Raw genomic sequence first — 18,572 nt, 5'->3', positions numbered from 1 at the left:
GTGTTGAAAAATATTTGAATTTCATTTGAAAATATTTCCAATTCAGAAACTTTAAGCAACTCAATGATTTTCACGAGAGAAGATAAAATGACTTCTTCAAATTATGAAATATGAGTTGGGAGTTTCAAAGAATTAAATTCAAAGTTTTTTTGAATTTATTTTTCAAATTGGAATACATTAGATCATCATGCATATCCTATTCTCTTGCATTTTGGTCGATCCTAGAAATTTCACGCAACTCAAGGACCTTCGAAAAGAGTTGGAGATTTCGTTATTTTCATATTTGAGAGTTTTCTTGAATTTGAAAAAAAAAGGATCATTCGATTTATTTATTTCATCTTCAATAATTTTTCCGTTATCAAAAATATAAGAGAGGGAATAATATAACTTTCCCAAAATATAGCAAAAATGAAGATTTAATAAATAGATTAAATTTCGTTTTCCGGTGTTTGTTTGTTTTTCTTTGGATAGGGAAAAATACGCGTTTTTGAAAATTTTATTTTAGGCCAGGAGAAAAGTTCATTTTGTTTGGCTCATTTTTAAGAGTCAGAGAAAATTTACTTTATTAGTTTTGGAGTCCGGTAGATTTTCCTGTGTTTCTCCGAGCGCGGAACCGTTTAAAAAAAAACTCAGCGCCTTGGGCCAAAGCCGCCGGCCGGCCAGCCAAGGCCAAGGCCATCGCCGCGCCGCGTGCGTGCCCAGGCTACAGGAGCCGCCGCCTTTGTCTTTTGGAAGTCTTAGTAGGATTTTTGTCCTACTTCCGTTTATTCCGTTTCTTTTTCTAGATCTTTCCTACTCCTATTCTTATTTCTTGTCCCCTACCCCAAGTCTCCTCACCCCTCCCCAATATAAATACTCCCACACCCCCCTCTAAATCATCAAACCCAAAAGCCCCAAGCCTCCACCGCGCCTCTCACCCTGCGCCGCACCTTGCCGCGCCGCCGCCGCCCTGCGTCGCCGCCGCCGCCGCACCTTGCCGCGCCGCCGCTGCCCTGCGTCACCGCCGCCGCCGTCGCCTTGTGCATCGCCGCCGCGCCCAACGCCGCCATACACCGCCGCCGCCGCCATGCGTCACCGCGCCACCCCACCCCGCGCCCCACACCCCACGCCGCACCGCCGCACCACCCCACCCACGCCGCCGCCGCACCTTGTCCACGCCGCCGCCCTACGCCACGCCGCCGGAGCCCCTCGCCGGAACCCCTCGCCAAGGTTGCCCCGCGTCTCTTTTCCTCGGATCGTTTTCTTCTAATCGTTCCGATTCTTTTCTTCTCTTCCGATTCGTTTTCTAGATCGGTTTTCGTTCTTCTTTCGGACCGTTCGTTTCAACGAACGTGATCACCGATTATGCCCGGTTAACGACGCCCGTTCTTTTAACCGTTCTTCGTTTTCTTTCTCGTCGGATTTATTCCGCGTTCTCTCCGATCGCGATCTCAGATCCGATCTTCTTTCTAGTCTTCTTCTCGCTCGTTTATCGGAATCAGGTGATTCAAGCGCCTGGAGTTTCATCTCGAAACCGCCGTTCCGTCTAATCAACTTGAACAAGCTTTTGCTACAGTAAAATTTGACCTAGTTTCAACTTGCTAAAACCGAGTTGTTTTCTTCCGCCGTTTGTTTTTCGTCGTTTGTTCGGTTCGTTCTTTCTTTGCAACCGGAGTTCTTAAGTTGAACTTTCTGGTTCGTTCTCTTGTTCGATTTTTCCCTGTGCATTAGATGAGTACTTATTGTGTGGTTACTATTGCTTGCCTACGATAGATTGACCGGAGTGTGACGAGTAGATCTATCAAGAGTTTTGAGTGCGCATCATCTTCATCAACATTGCAGGCAAGTTCACACTTTGATCATACCTTTTCTACAACCCATGTTTTATTGCATTAGATCAATCCTCACACATTGCATGGTTAGGATCTAATTAAATTGTGGGATGGGAAGTAGATGAGGTAGTACCTATTACCTGTATTATTATGAAACCTTTGGGAGTTACTTCTACGTTTGCTTATTATTATGCCGTGCTATGCTAGTAGACGTGGATTGGGTGAGTGATATCCATTACAGATGTGAGTTGATAATTTTAAAAGGTTTATCTAAGGTGGCAACTTAAACACACATCTGGGTGGATTGAGGCACCTGATGTCTATCAGGACTTGCCTGTTTTTTTTGGACCGCCACCCAGGCTCAAAGGGATCATAAGATCTTTCATGCTAGAAACTTCCGTGTGCAGCCACAAGCCATTATGGGCTCTGGCATAGTTGACTAAGTTGTGCGAACTCTTACGGGGTGGACTAGCAGATGTAGGGGTTGTAGGTGGTACGGTCTACCCCACATGTAAGGTGCTAGTGCTTCTGAAAGACTGTGTCTCGGTCATCCGTCTTCTCAAACACCCTGTAGTGCGAGAAACCAAACGGAGGCGATCGAGTCTTGTGGGGAAAAGTGCGCAAACCTCTGCAGAGTAACAAACTAATCATGATTAGCCGTGTCCCCGGTTATGGACAACTTGAGTATCTAGTACTTGAATATCATTGTGAATCTCATCACGTTACTTCTAATTAATGTTGTTGGGTTTTAATTATTTTTAATTGGGATTGAGAATGCTGTCAACCATTCTCAATGTTTCACAACCACCATGATAGTAATTAATCTTATTCCTTTGCAGTAGGGAAAAATTGGCTTTACGCAAAAACCTTATAACCATAGAGCTTTTCCACCAGCCAAATATGCATGTAGTGATAGCCATTGTTCATCATTCTCTATGGTGTGAATTTGCCAGTACATTCAATGTACTGACCTGTTTCGGGCTGCAACGTCTTATGTTGCAGGTTTCTTACGACGAGTAAGTGATATGTTAGGGTTACGATTTCTACACTCAACTTTGCCGTTGGTGTTGATGGGAATCCACAACCTTGTTGCTTCCACTATATTGGATTGAGGTAATAGTATTTACGTTACTTTATACATGTGATTTACCTCTGTTATAAATCCTTCGAGTATTGTGTGTGTCAGCATACCGATCCAGGGATGACACGTAAGCACAGAGACTTGACCCTTTCGGGTCGGATCGCTACATTTGGACTCTCCTAGCTCCCTCTACCTATAAAAGAGCACCCCTCCCCGAAATTTTGGATCATTTCACGGATGAACCCTAGATCCACTCCTCCCCGCGCCGCCGGACATGTCCGCCCGGCGGCCGGACACGTCCAATCGCCCGCCGCAGCGAATCGCGTCGCGCCACCTGTCCTCCGCCGCCGTCCTCGCGCCGCCGGCCCGCGGAGCCCATCGCGGGCCCGCACGGGCCCAGATCCACGCCGCCGCCTGGGGAGCCACCCTGCCGCCCGGCTCCCTCCGCCTCGCCGCGCCGCCGCCCGGAGATGCTCGCCGCCCGAGCCAGCCGGAGCAGTTCGCCGCGCCACCGCGCCATCTCACCGGCGCCCGCACCTCGCCGCTACCTTCGCCTCGCCAAGCTCGTCGTCTGGCCCATTCCTCGGCGTCCGCGCCCGGATCTGCCTCGTCGGTGCCGCCCCTGCCGTCTCCGGCGACCTTCACCGACGAGCCGGTCATCCTCGCGAATCGCCCCCGTTGACCACTGTTCACCCGAGGTCGATTTCTACCAAGTTCCCGAAATTCCCAGTTTCAAATGCCCATGTTCATCATGCCATAACTCATCACCTGTAGTTCCGATTTGGGCATATAGCATATCAAAATGTTCGTCGCAGAGAGCACATCATTTCATCTCATTGCATCATTTTCATTTGAGCTCATCTTGATGCCCGAAATGCTGTTGGAAGAGAGCTATTTGAGTTAATTGTCAGATCTGCTGCACCAAGTAGCTATTTGTCATTTTTGCCATGATTATTGTGTGCATGATATGCCCATGAGATCTACATATGTTTTTTACATACTTTGCCATCTTTCCAGAGGTGCAACCCATTTATTTTTGTGATGTGTGTGGTGACTAGCACAAGCTTGCAAAGTGGTGCATTCGTTAATGCTGATTTCAGGGACTTAGCATTTCCACTAAGACCTTGATCTGTTTATCTCATTATGCCATATGTTCATGTTGTTTCCTAGTGATCCGTGCCTCTTTTGAGGATGATCAGTAAGGATGTTTTGGTAATCTTGTAGTGATCTATCCATCCATGTCTTTTTTGCATTTATGGAGCACCCTAGCTTGAGTCAATCGAGCTCTACTTTTGCTATTTCGTGAATCTGGGCAGATTGTCTACTTGTTAGCGATTTTGCCGAGGATGTTGTAGTTGATCCGTGCATGCTATGTTATTGTTCTTGCCATGTCTAGCTTGTATAATGTGTATTCTTGATGGGTGCATGCTTAGATTGTAATGTCATGCTCTGTAGTGAGTGCATCGAGCTCGTTAACATGCCTAGTTGATATCTGATTTGCATGCTCCAGTTTTTCACTAAGTCTGTGATCTGATTATGTTTTTGCCATGTTCACATGCTTGCAATTGTATTCTCTGATCCCTTTTGGCTCAAGGTCACTAAGGGACTTTTGTTAAGCTCTTTGAGTAGCTCCATGCCATGTTTTACTTTGCCATGTTCAGGTCCTGTAGCTTATAGTTTTCATGCTCCAAAGTGTGCTACCTGATCTAAAATTCTAGACAAGTGTTAATTTCACTAAGTCTGAAATCTATTTACCAAATGCATTTTTGCCATGCTTGTTTGAGCCTGTTAATGGATGAATTGGCCGTAGCTCAGTGTTCATCAAGATTGTCTTGTCAATCCTTTTCACCGGCGTGTTTTCTCTTCAAATGCACTTCTTGATCATACTTTCTCGAACGTGCTTTGCCTTCTCTTCTCGCTCTCTTTTGCGTATGTTAGCCTCCATATATGCTAGTCGCTTGACGCAGCTCCACCTCATACCTTTTACCTTACCCATAAGCTTAAATAGTCTTGATCGCGAGGGTGTGAGATTGCTGAGTCCCCGTGACTCACAGATACTTCCAAAACCAGCTTGCAGGTGCCGATGAGTCCGTGCAGATGACGCAACCAAGCTCAAGGAGGAGCTCGATAAAGATATTATCCTTTATGTTGTTTCGTTCTAATTGATCAGTAGTGGAGCCCAGTCGGGACGATCGGGGATCTGTGTAGCATTTGGGGTAGTCTTCTTTTATTTTGGTTCCGTAGTCGGACCCTGATTGTATCTGGTTGATGTAATGCTTTATTCATGTAATTGTGTGAAGTGGCGATTGTAAGCCAACTATGTATCTCTTTCCCTTATGTATTACATGGGTTGTGTGAAGATTACCTCACTTGCGACATTGCTTTCAATGCGGTTATGCCTCTAAGTCGTGCTTCGACACGTGGGAGATATAGCTGCATCGAGGGCGTTACAAGTTGGTATTCAGAGCCTTCCCCGACCTTAGGAGCCCCACTGCTTGATCGTTTTTAGCGGTCGGGTTGTGTCTAGAAAAATGTTTTGAGTCATTTAGGAATTATATATCGGAGAGTTTAGGAATTCTTTTTACTCCCCAGTCCCTTCATCGCTCTGGTAAGGCATCCTGACGTAGAGTTTTGACTCTTCGCTTCTCAAATTTCACTTAATTTTTTTTAGGATCACGCGGGTATCTTGGAATCGTTCCGATCGATTTGTCACGAGAACATTGTTCTTGGTGCCTCCTGTCATTTAGGGGTTGTGGCAGTGTCCCGGGGAGTTGAGCTCCGAGGTGTTGTCGTCACAATTTTATCGTTGCAATTCTGGAATACCTGAGTTTAGTACGCCGACATCGGAAATCTCCTTTATGCAGTTCGTTGGTGAGATAACCTCGACGCCACCCAGTACTGGGGCGGGAGTTCGGAAGTATTGCCATAACTCGTATAACGGATGCTTTTCGAAGGTTGAGGTAGATGATTTCAGAAGGTTTCTTGGTTATGTGTTGAAGGATGGATACAGCTGGATGTAGGATTTGCTAGTTTTGGGTGAGATATTATGCTTCCCCTGTATCCCCAACACCCGATTGCATAACCGAAAAGGTTCGGGAGTTTCATAGGTTGTAATTCAAGTAGCTCTTAGGATATCTTTCCGACAGATGTATGATATGAAATTGGGGTTCGACGTCTAGTGGTCCGCCTATCCACGGTTGGTTTTACAGTGGTCTCGTTGTGTCTTAAAGAGTCCTTGGCTATGCCGACTCGGGGACGCTTCGTATGTCATGTGCACTGCCTTGTACATGATGGTGCTGTACGATCGAGCCCGTGTAGGCCCCACCACGAAAACTTCGGATGAAATCTCTATCATATGTTTGTTCCGGCTTATTCTGCAAGCCAATCCTTTGTTTTGTTTTGAGTTGTGGTATTCGAGTTGCTTCAATGTCAAGTGTTGATTCCATACCTTCCCCAAATGGTGTTCTCATACTCCGATGTGGATACCAATCCTTCTTGATCATCAAGATTGTCTTGTCAATCCTTTTCACCGGCGTGTTTTCTCTTCAAATGCACTTCTTGATCATACTTTCTCGAACGTGCTTTGCCTTCTCTTCTCGCTCTCTTTTGCGTATGTTAGCCTCCATATATGCTAGTCGCTTGCCGCAGCTCCACCTCATACCTTTTACCTTACCCATAAGCTTAAATAGTCTTGATCGCGAGGGTGTGAGATTGCTGAGTCCCCGTGACTCACAGATACTTCCAAAACCAGCTTGCAGGTGCCGATGAGTCCGTGCAGATGACGCAACCAAGCTCAAGGAGGAGCTCGATAAAGATCTTGTCCTTTATGTTGTTTCGTTCTAATTGATCAGTAGTGGAGCCCAGTCGGGATGATCGGGGATCTGTGTAGCATTTGGGGTAGTCTTCTTTTATTTTGGTTCCGTAGTCGGACCCTGATTGTATCTGGTTGATGTAATGCTTTATTCATGTAATTGTGTGAAGTGGCGATTGTAAGCCAACTATGTATCTCTTTCCCTTATGTATTACATGGGTTGTGTGAAGATTACCTCACTTGCGACATTGCTTTCAATGCGGTTATGCCTCTAAGTCGTGCTTCGACACGTGGGAGATATAGCTGCATCGAGGGCGTTACAAGTTGGTATTCAGAGCCTTCCCCGACCTTAGGAGCCCCACTGCTTGATCGTTTTTAGCGGTCGGGTTGTGTCTAGAAAAATGTTTTGAGTCATTTAGGAATTATATATCGGAGAGTTTAGGAATTCTTTTTACTCCCCAGTCCCTTCATCGCTCTGGTAAGGCATCCTGACGTAGAGTTTTGACTCTTCGCTTCTCAAATTTCACTTAATTTTTTTTAGGATCACGCGGGTATCTTGGAATCGTTCCGATGGATTTGTCACGAGAACATTGTTCTTGGTGCCTCCTGTCATTTAGGGGTTGTGGCAGTGTCCTGGGGAGTTGAGCTCCGAGGTGTTGTCGTCACAATTTTATCGTTGCAATTCTGGAATACCTGAGTTTAGTACGCCGACATCGGAAATCTCCTTTATGCAGTTCGTTGGTGAGATAACCTCGACGCCACCCAGTACTGGGGCGGGAGTTCGGAAGTATTGCCATAACTCGTATAACGGATGCTTTTCGAAGGTTGAGGTAGATGATTTCAGAAGGTTTCTTGGTTATGTGTTGAAGGATGGATACAGCTGGATGTAGGATTTGCTAGTTTTGGGTGAGATATTATGCTTCCCCTGTATCCCCAACACCTGATTGCATAACCGGAAAGGTTCGGGAGTTTCATAGGTGGTAATTCAAGTAGCTCTTAGGATATCTTTCCGACAGATGTATGATATGAAATTGGGGTTCGACGTCTAGTGGTCCGCCTATCCACGGTTGGTTTTACATTGGTTTCGTTGTGTCTTAAAGAGTCCTTGGCTATGCCGACTCGGGGACGCTTCGTATGTCATGTGCACTGCCTTGTACATGATGGTGCTGTACGATCGAGCCCGTGTAGGCCCCACCACGAAAACTTCGGATGAAATCTCTATCATATGTTTGTTCCGGCTTATTCTGCAAGCCAATCCTTTGTTTTGTTTTGAGTTGTGGTATTCGAGTTGCTTCAATGTCAAGTGTTGATTCCATACCTTCCCCAAATGGTGTTCTCATACTCCGATGTGGATACCAATCCTTCTTGATCATCAAGATTGTCTTGTCAATTCTTTTCACCGGCGTGTTTTCTCTTCAAATGCACTTCTTGATCATACTTTCTCGAACATGCTTTGCCTTCTCTTCTCGCTCTCTTTTGCGTATGTTAGCCTCCATATATGCTAGTCGCTTGCCGCAGCTCCACCTCATACCTTTTACCTTACCCATAAGCTTAAATAGTCTTGATCGCGAGGGTGTGAGATTGCTGAGTCCCCGTGACTCACAGATACTTCCAAAACCAGCTTGCAGGTGGCCGATGAGTCCGTGCAGATGACGCAACCAAGCTCAAGGAGGAGCTCGATAAAGATATTATCCTATGTTGTTTCGTTCTAATTGATCAGTAGTGGAGCCCAGTCGGGACGATCGGGGATCTGTGTAGCATTTGGGGTAGTCTTCTTTTATTTTGGTTCCGTAGTCGGACCCTGATTGTATCTGGTTGATGTAATGCTTTATTCATGTAATTGTGTGAAGTGGCGATTGTAAGCCAACTATGTATCTCTTTCCCTTATGTATTACATGGGTTGTGTGAAGATTACCTCACTTGCGACATTGCTTTCAATGCGGTTATGCCTCTAAGTCGTGCTTCGACATGTGGGAGATATAGCCTCATCGAGGGCGTTACAAGTTGGTATTCAGAGCCTTCCCCGACCTTAGGAGCCCCACTGCTTGATCGTTTTTAGCGGCCGAGTTGTGTCTAGAAAAATGTTTTGAGTCATTTAGGAATTATATATCGGAGAGTTTAGGAATTCTTTTTACTCCCCAGTCCCTTCATCGCTCTGGTAAGGCATCCTGACGTAGAGTTTTGACTCTTCGCTTCTCAAATTTCACTTAATTTTTTTTAGGATCACGCGGGTATCTTGGAATCGTTCCGATCGATTTGTCACGAGAACATTGTTCTTGGTGCCTCCTGTCATTTAGGGGTTGTGGCAGTGTCCCGGGGAGTTGAGCTCCGAGGTGTTGTCGTCACAATTTTATCGTTGCAATTCTGGAATACCTGAGTTTAGTACGCCGACATCGGAAATCTCCTTTATGCAGTTTGTTGGTGAGATAACCTCGACGCCACCCAGTACTGGGGCGGGAGTTCGGAAGTATTGCCATAACTCGTATAACGGATGCTTTTCGAAGGTTGAGGTAGATGATTTCAGAAGGTTTCTTGGTTATGTGTTGAAGGATGGATACAGCTGGATGTAGGATTTGCTAGTTTTGGGTGAGATATTATGCTTCCCCTGTATCCCCAACACCTGATTGCATAACCGGAAAGGTTCGGCAGTTTCATAGGTGGTAATTCAAGTAGCTCTTAGGATATCTTTCCGACAGATGTATGATATGAAATTGGGGTTCGACGTCTAGTGGTCCACCTATCCACGGTTGGTTTTACAGTGGTCTCGTTGTGTCTTAAAGAGTCCTTGGCTATGCTGACTCGGGGACGCTTCGTATGTCATGTGCACTGCCTTGTACATGATGGTGCTATACGATCGAGCCCGTGTAGGCCCCACCACGAAAACTTCGGATGAAATCTCTATCATATGTTTGTTCCGGCTTATTCTGCAAGCCAATCCTTTGTTTTGTTTTGAGTTGTGGTATTCGAGTTGCTTCAATGTCATGTGTTGATTCCATACCTTCCCCAAATGGTGTTCTCATACTCCGATGTGGATACCAATCCTTCTTGATCATCAAGATTGTCTTGTCAATTCTTTTCACCGGCGTGTTTTCTCTTCAAATGCACTTCTTGATCATACTTTCTCGAACATGCTTTGCCTTCTCTTCTCGCTCTCTTTTGCGTATATTAGCCTCCATATATGCTAGTCGCTTGCCGCAGCTCCACCTCATACCTTTTACCTTACCCATAAGCTTAAATAGTCTTGATCGCGAGGGTGTGAGATTGCTGAGTCCCCGTGACTCACAGATACTTCCAAAACCAGCTTTGCAGGTGCCGATGTAGTCCGTGCAGGTGACGCAACCAAGCTCAAGGAGGAGCTCGATAAGATATTATCCTTTATGTGTTTCGTTCTATTGATCAGTAGTGGAGCCAGTCGGGACGATCGGGGATCTGTGTAGCATTTGGGGTAGTCTTCTTTTATTTTGGTTCCGTAGTCGGGCCTTGATTGTATCTTGGTTGATGTAATGCTTTATTCATGTAATTGTGTGAAGTGGCGATTGTAAGCCAACTATGTATCTCTTTCCCTTATGTATTACATGGGTTGTGTGAAGATTACCTCACTTGCGACATTGCTTTCAATGCGGTTATGCCTCTAAGTCGTGCCTCGACACGTGGGAGCTATAGCCACATCGAGGGCGTTACAAGTTGGTATCAGAGCCTTCCCCGACCTTAGGAGCCCCCTACTTGATCGTAGCTGGCGAGTTTGTGGTCTAGAAAAATGTTTTGAGTCATTTAGGAATTATATATCGGAGAGTTAGGAATTCTTTTTACTCCCCAGTCTCCTCATCGCTCTGGTAAGGCATCCTGACGTAGAGTTTTGACTCTTCTCTTCTCAAATTTCACTAAATTTTTTTAAGGATCACGCGGGTATCTTGGAATCGTTCCGATGGATTGTGACGAGAACATTGTTCTTGGTGCCTCCTGTCATTTAGGGGTTGTGGCAGTGTCCCGGGGAGTTGAGCTCCGAGGTGTTGTCGTCACAATTTTATCGTGCATTCTGGATACCTTGAGTTTGTTTCGCCGACATCGAAAATCTCTTTTAGCAGTTGTTGGTGAGATAACCTCGACGCCACCCAGTACTGGGGCGGGAGTTCGGGAGTATTGCCATAACTCGTATAACGGATGCTTTTCGAAGGTTGAGGTAGATGATTTCCGAAGGTTTCTTGGTTATGTGTTGAAGGATGGATACAGCTGGATGTAGGATTTGCTAGTTTTTGGGTGAGATATTATGCTTCCCCTGTATCCCCAACACCTGATTGCATAACCGGAAAGGTTCGGGAGTTTCATAGGTGGTAATTCAAGTAGCTCTTAGGATATCTTTCCGACAGATGTATGATATGAAATTGGGGTTCGACGTCTAGTGGTCCGCCTATCCACGGTTGGTTTTACATTGGTTTCGTTGTGTCTTAAAGAGTCCTTGGCTATGCCGACTCGGGGACGCTTCGTATGTCATGTGCACTGCCTTGTACATGATGGTGCTGTACGATCGAGCCCGTGTAGGCCCCACCACGAAAACTTCGGATGAAATCTCTATCATATGTTTGTTCCGGCTTATTCTGCAAGTCAATCCTTTGTTTTGTTTTGAGTTGTGGTATTCGAGTTGCTTCAATGTCAAGTGTTGATTCCATACCTTCCCCAAATGGTGTTCTCATACTCCGATGTGGATACCAATCCTTCTTGATCATCAATATTGTCTTGTCAATCCTTTTCACCGGCGTGTTTTCTCTTCAAATGGATCCGATCATTTCTACAACCGCAAGATCAAGTATCAGTTCTTCTCAACGGGGTTCGTTTCATCCATTCTAATTTGTCTTTGTTTTTTCCCACCCTACCTCCCTTTGTTTTCTCCAAGGATTCAGATCTCTTAATCGAGTATCCATCTTATTGATGTGAAGCCTCTCCATTCTTTTCCTTCAATGTTCTTATCCGGTGATTCTCATGAAGATACTAACGGAGCTTCTACTTCATAGTTCTTTGTTCTTTTTCTTCTCCGGTGGATTCAAATCAAGCTTTTGGTGTTGATCATACCCTTTTCCTCATTTCAATGCTTTCTCATGCCGGTGAAATTCTTAATCATTCACCTCTCGCTATTCAGTTGTTCCGGAGTGCTGAAGATATCTCAGAAGGCTCGTCTTGTCATCCAAGATCCGCTCAACCTATTTCGAGATTGTTATATCATTCAAGCCATGTAACTCAACCGGTGCAACCTCTCTTTTGAATCATTCATGGTGTTTCTATTGAGTGGGCCCTAACCCACAGGTCTTTTTCCAGGATCTTACCCGAATCCTCTTATTTTCCCGGAGCTATCCTCAAATTTCTTTTCGGAGTTTGACGCAAGAATGATTTATCATCAGTCAAATGCTTTTCTCCAAGATCTGTCGAATTCTTTTCATCGTTGGCTCAACTTCTCCTCTTTTAATCATCCCGGAGTGTCTCAATAATTCTTGGTGGTGTTTTTCGTCGTCATTTGAAGACCGAAGAAGAGTTTTACCTCCATATCTTATCCGTTCTCTCAGAGATTCGTGGTTCTAATTCAAGGCCATCCTCTCATAATTGTTTTGATTGTGAGAATTCTTTTCACCTATCCGGAGCAATTCAAGATTCTTTTCAGTTTGTTTCTACGGAGCCCATCATCTCAGAATTTATTCATTCTCAGCTTTCAGCTATGGTTCTCCAAATCTTACCGGTGCATCATTCAAGTATTTCTCCAATCAGCTCGTGATCTCTTCGTTTTCATATATTTATTTTACCTCAAGTATCTTCATTCGTTCTCCAATTCTTTCCGGTGAATTGTGCCTTTGTTACTTTCATTTTCAACTCTTACGGTGGTTCGCTCAAGATCTCTTCCTTGGTTGTCATACTAATTCTTTCGTTGTTTTCTATCCTACCGGTGACTTGTTGAAGACCTTCTCAAGTTTTGATATATCTCTTTTAATTATTTTCTACGAGAATAAGTAGTATGCCAATTCCGTGGCTTGTCATCAATCTAAATAGGTGAAGGATGCGCACAACGTAATTCTTATTTTTCATTTCATCCAAGTGATTAATTTCCTTATTCCGGAGGTTCATCAAATTATCGATTCAAGTTGTCCATCTTTCTTTTCCGGAGCCCAAAGCTATTTCAATTATCATTCCAAAGATCCATCATATCATCGCAAGGCTTCACCTTGTGTTTTCAACTTCTCTTTCCTTCCGTTTGATCATCCTTTTGTTACCTAAGTTCTTCATGGAGGCTCTACATGATGGTTTCATCAAGGATTTAATTTCCTTCTCGAAGTGTTCATCAACATTCTCTTCAAAGAAGCTAAAGCTTTCTTCTTCGTGCAATCCGGAGTGCAATTCTTTCTACCATATTATTGGAGGTGGTATTATGTCATTCTTGATAATTTGAGTTCATGTTTCATGATTCACATGTTGTCAAGGATGAGATATTTTAAATCCATCAATCTTGTCATTCGATTTATCTTGGGTTATATTTCACCTAAAGCTTTCCTTTCAGGATTGTCGCTTTTATGGTGTTTATCAATGATCCAAGTTCTTCATTTATCCTCCCGGTGAGATAGCTTCTCGTCTCCTTGTTCTTATCAATCCAATTCTTTTTCCCATGAGTGCCAGATTGTCACCTCATAATTTGAGATGTATTCCATAAGACCATATCAATCTTATTCCTTTCGTTGTTGGTTTTCCAACAACTCCGTTCGACCCTCCTCCTAAGGATGCCCTCTCAAGCTCTTTTGTGGCAGAAACTGGCATTTTCTTCCCCATTCTTTTCTTTCAATTATCTATCTTCTATTTCTTTCTTCCGGAGGCATGTGATGTTGCTCTCTTCAACCCATCTTCTTGTTTTGTCATGATCGTGTTCTTTTCGCGCTTATCCATTTAACCGGAGTGTCGTATCCTTCATTCAAGTTCTCTCATCTTATCAAGTTTTGCGTCCCTTCTCAGACGGAGTGCTGTCCAAATTATATCATTCTTAATCCTTCTCTATCTTGACTTAACCGGAGTGGTTTCAATATATATCTTGCCCTTAAACCTCAAGGTTTTCGCAATGTTCTTTGTCCCTCTTTTCTAACGGAGTGTTTTCGACCTTGTTCACCTTCGTTGTATTCTTTTCTCGAATTTGTGTAACCTTTTCAAGGTTTTTTGGTTTCACTCGTTTGTCAAAGAAGCAACTTATTTTTACCTCTTCTCTTTCTCTTCCGTTTTTCCCTCCGGTGCCATTCTAGATCTCGGGACGAGATCCTCTCGTAGTGGTGGAGTGTTGTAACGCCCCGAGACCGATGTGCCAGGTGTCCTCTAGTTATTCGCTGTTGTTGCCTTGTCATTGCTTGCGTGTCATGCATTGCATATCATGTCATCAGGTGCATTTCATTTGCATACATGTTCGTCTCATGCATCCGAGCATTTTCCCCGTTATCCGTTTTGCATTCCGGCGCTCCGTTCTCCTCCGGTGGTCATTTCTACCTTTCTTTCATGTGTGGGGGTTAAACATTTCCGGATTGGACCGAGACTTGCCAAGCGGCCTTGGTTTACTACCGGTAGACCGCCTGTCAAGTTTCGTACCATTTGGACTTCGTTTGATGCTCCAACGGTTAACCGAGGGACCAAAAAGGTCTCGTGTGTGTGGCAGCCCAACACCCTTCCATTTTGGCCCAAAACCCACCTAAACTCTCTCCATCATCTAGAGCGTTTGATCACGATCGCGTGGCCGAAAACCGCACCTCATTTGGACTCTCCTAACTCCCTCTACCTATAAAAGACCACCCCTCCCCGAAATTTCGGATCATTTCGCGGATGAACCCTAGATCCACTCCTCCCCGCGCCACCGGACATGTCCGCCCGGCGGCCGGACACGTCCAACCTCCCGCCGCAGCGAATCGCGTCGCGCCACCTATCCTCCGCCGCTGTCCTCGCGCCGTCGGCCCGCGGAGCCCATCGCGGGCCCGCGCGGGCCCAGATCCGCACCGCCGCCTGGGGAGCCACCCCGCCGCCCGGCTCCCTCCGCCTCGCCACGCCGCTTCCTCCGCGCCGCCGCCCGGAGATGCTCGCCGCCCGAGCCGGCCGGAGCAGTTCGCCGCGCCGCCGCGCCATCTCACCGGCGCCCGCACCTCGCCACTACCTTCGCCTCGCCAAGCTCGCCGTCCGGCCCGTTCCTCGGCGTCCGCGCCCGGATCTGGCGAGATCTGGCCGGATCCGCCCCGGATCTGCCTCGCCGGCGCCGCCCCTGCCGTCTCCGGCGACCTTCACCGATGAGCCGGTCATCCTCGCGAATCGCCCCCGTTGACCACTGTTCACCCGAGGTCGATTTCTACCAAGTTCCCGAAATTCCCAGTTTCAAATGCCCATGTTCATCATGCCATAACTCATCATCCGTAGCTCCGTTTTGGGCATATAGCATATCAAAATGTTCGTCGCAGAGAGCACATCATTTCGTCTCATTGCATCATTTTCATTTGAGTTCATCTTGATGCCCGAAATGCTGTTGGAAGAGAGCTATTTGAGTTGTCAGATCTGCTGCACCAAGTAGCTATTTGTCATTTTTGCCATGATTATTGTGTGCATGATATGCCCATGAGCTCTACATATGTTTCGTTACATGCTTTGCCATCTTTCCAGAGGTGCAACCCATGTATTTTTGTGATGTGTGTGGTGACTAGCACAAGCTTGCAAAGTGATGCATCCGTTAATGCTGATTTCAGGGACTTAGCATTTCCACTAAGACCTTGATCTGTTTATCTCATTATGCCATATGTTCATATTTTTTCCTAGTGATCCGTGCCTCTTTTGAGGATGATCAGTAAGGATGTTTTGGTAATCTTGTAGTGCTCTATCTATCCATTTCTTTGTTTGCATTTATGGAGCACCCTAGCTTGAGTCAATCGAGCTCTACTTTTGCTATTTCGTGAATCTGGGCAGATTGTCTACTTGTTAGCAATTTTGCCGATGATGTTGTAGTTGATCCGTGCATGCTATGTTATTGTTCTTGCCATGTCTAGCTTGTATAATGTGTATTCTTGATGGGTGCATGTTTAGATTGTCATGTCATGCTCTGTAGTGAGTGCATCGAGCTCGTTAACATGCCTAGTTGATATCTGATTTGCATGCTCCAGTTTTTCACTAAGTCTGTGATCTGATTATGTTTTTGCCATGTTCACATGCTTGCAATTGTATTCTCTGATCCCTTTTGGCTCAAGGTCACTAAGGGACTTTTGTTAAGCTCTTTGAGTAGCTCCATGCCATGCTTTACTTTGCCATGTTCCGGCCCTGTAGCTTATAGTTTTCATGCTCCAAAGTGTGCTACCTGATCTGAAATTCCAGACAAGTGTTAATTTCACTAAGTCTGAAATCTATTTACCAAATGCATTTTTGCCATGCTTGTTTGAGCCTGTTAATGGATGAATTGGCCGTAGCTCAGTGTTCATCTTTTGTTAAGCATCATGAATGGATCCCTGCCATGTATTTTGTTGCCATGTTTGAGTGCTGTAGCATGTTCATCTTGTTGCATTTAGATGGCTACTTGCTGTATATCGCAGATCGGTGCCATATTTGAACTGCTTGCCATTTCCAAACCGTAACTCCGATTCCGGTGATCTTTACATCGTCTTCAAGCGTTTTCATCTCACCTTTCCAGTGGCACACTTGGATTTCCAAGTTGAGGCCAGGTTCATTCATTCCTTTGCAAATCATGCATATGCATCGCATACCGCATCCCGCATATCATACCATGTTCATGTGTCGGTTGTTTACTATGTTGTGTGCTTCTTTCCGGTGTTTGCTTCTTCGGGCTGGTTCCGATAACGTCACGTTTGTGAGGATCCGTTCGACTACGTCCGCTTATCTTCTTCATGGACTCGTTCTTCTTTCTTGCGGGATTTCAGGCAAGATGATCATACCCTCGAAATCACTTCTATCTTTGCTTGCTAGATGCTCGCTCTTTTGCTATGCCTATGCTACGATACCTACCACTTGCTTATCATGCCTCCCATATTGTTGAACCAAGCCTCTAACCCACCTTGTCCTAGCAAACCGTTGTTTGGCTATGTTATCGCTTTGCTCAGCCCCTCTTATAGCGTTGTTAGTTGCAGGTGAAGATTGAAGTTTGTTCCTTGTTGGAACATGGAGATGTTGTTCCTTGTTTGGAACATGTTTACTTGTTGGGATATCACAATATATCTTATTTAATTAATGCATCTATATACTTGGTAAAGGGTGGAAGGCTCGGCCTTATGCCTGGTGTTTTGTTCCACTCTTGACGCCCTAGTTTCCATCATATCGGTGTTATGTTCCCGGATTTTGCGTTCCTTACGCGGTTGGGCTATTATGGGAACCCCTTGACAGTTCGCCTTGAGTAAAACTCCTTCAGCAATGCCCAACATTGGTTTTACCATTTGCCACCTAGCCTTTTCTTTTTCCTTGGGAGTCGCGCTCCTGAGGGTTATCATTATTTTACCCCCCCGGGCCAGTGCTCCTCTGAGTGTTGGTCCAACCTGTCAGCTGCCGGTGGCCACCAGGGGCAACTCTGGGATGGCCTACCCGTACCTAGGACAATCTGAGTGTGCCTTGAGAAAGAGATATGTGCAGCTCCTATCGGGATTTGTCGGCACATTCGGACGGTGTTGCTGGTTTAGCTTTACCTTGTCGAAATGTCTTGTAACCGGGATTCCTAGTCTGATCGGACCTTCCCGCTAGAAGGAATATCCTTCGTTGACCGTGAGAGCTTGTCATGGGCTAAGTTGGGACACCCCTGCAGGGTTTTGAACTTTCGAAAGCCGTGCCCGCGGTTATGGGCAGATGGGAATTTGTTAACGTCCGGTTGTAGAAAACCTGAAGTTGACCTTATTTTAAAATATATCAACAACGTGTGTTACCGTGATGGTCTCTTTCCGGCGGAGTCCGGAAAGTGAACACGGTGTTGGAGTTATGCATGACATGGGTTGTTCTAGGATCACTTCTTGATCATACTTTCTCGAACGTGCTTTGCCTTCTCTTCTCGCTCTCTTTTGCGTATGTTAGCCTTCATATATGCTAGTCGCTTGCCGCAACTCCACCTCATACCTTTTACCTTACCCATAAGCTTAAATAGTCTTGATCGCGAGGGTGTGAGATTGCTGAGTCCCCGTGACTCACAGATACTTCCAAAACCAGCTTGCAGGTGCCGATAAGTCCATGCAGATGACGCAACCAAGCTCAAGGAGGAGCTCGATGAAGATCTTGTCCTTTATGTTGTTTCATTCTAGTTGATCAGTAGTGGAGCCCAGTCGGGACGATCGGGGATCTGTGTAGCATTTGGGGTAGTCTTCTTTTATTTTGGTTCCGTAGTCGACCCTGATTGTATCTGGTTGATGTAATACTTTATTCATGTAATTGTGTGAAGTGGCGATTGTAAGCCAACTATGTATCTCTTTCCCTTATGTATTACATGGGTTGTGTGAAGATTACCTCACTTGCGACATTGCTTTCAATGCGGTTATGCCTCTAAGTCGTGCTTCGACACGTGGGAGATATAACCGCATCGAGAGCGTTACATAGTAGCAGCGAGGGGAGGAGGGGGAGGTCTTGGAGGCCGGCGGGTTCCTTTGAAGCCGAGGAGAGCGAGGGACGAGGGCAGCGACGGAGCTCCCTACTCCTCTGCTCCATGGGCGGCGGAGCCTCAGAGGGACGAGCGCGGCGGCAGATCTCCCTGCCCCTTGGCGGCGGGGGAGAGGGGGTCCTTAGAGTCCGGCGAGCGAGGGACGAGGGCGGAGCTCCATGGGTGGAGGCGCGGTACCTCCACGGATGTCTGTCTATTTCCTAGGCGAAACGAAGCGATACGTTTTGCGGGAGCGAGCGT

Source organism: Triticum urartu, chromosome 6 (assembly GCF_003073215.2).
Source record: "Triticum urartu cultivar G1812 chromosome 6, Tu2.1, whole genome shotgun sequence".
Classification (NCBI taxonomy): Eukaryota; Viridiplantae; Streptophyta; class Magnoliopsida; order Poales; family Poaceae; genus Triticum; species Triticum urartu.
Note: the sequence above shows the minus strand (reverse complement) of the source record.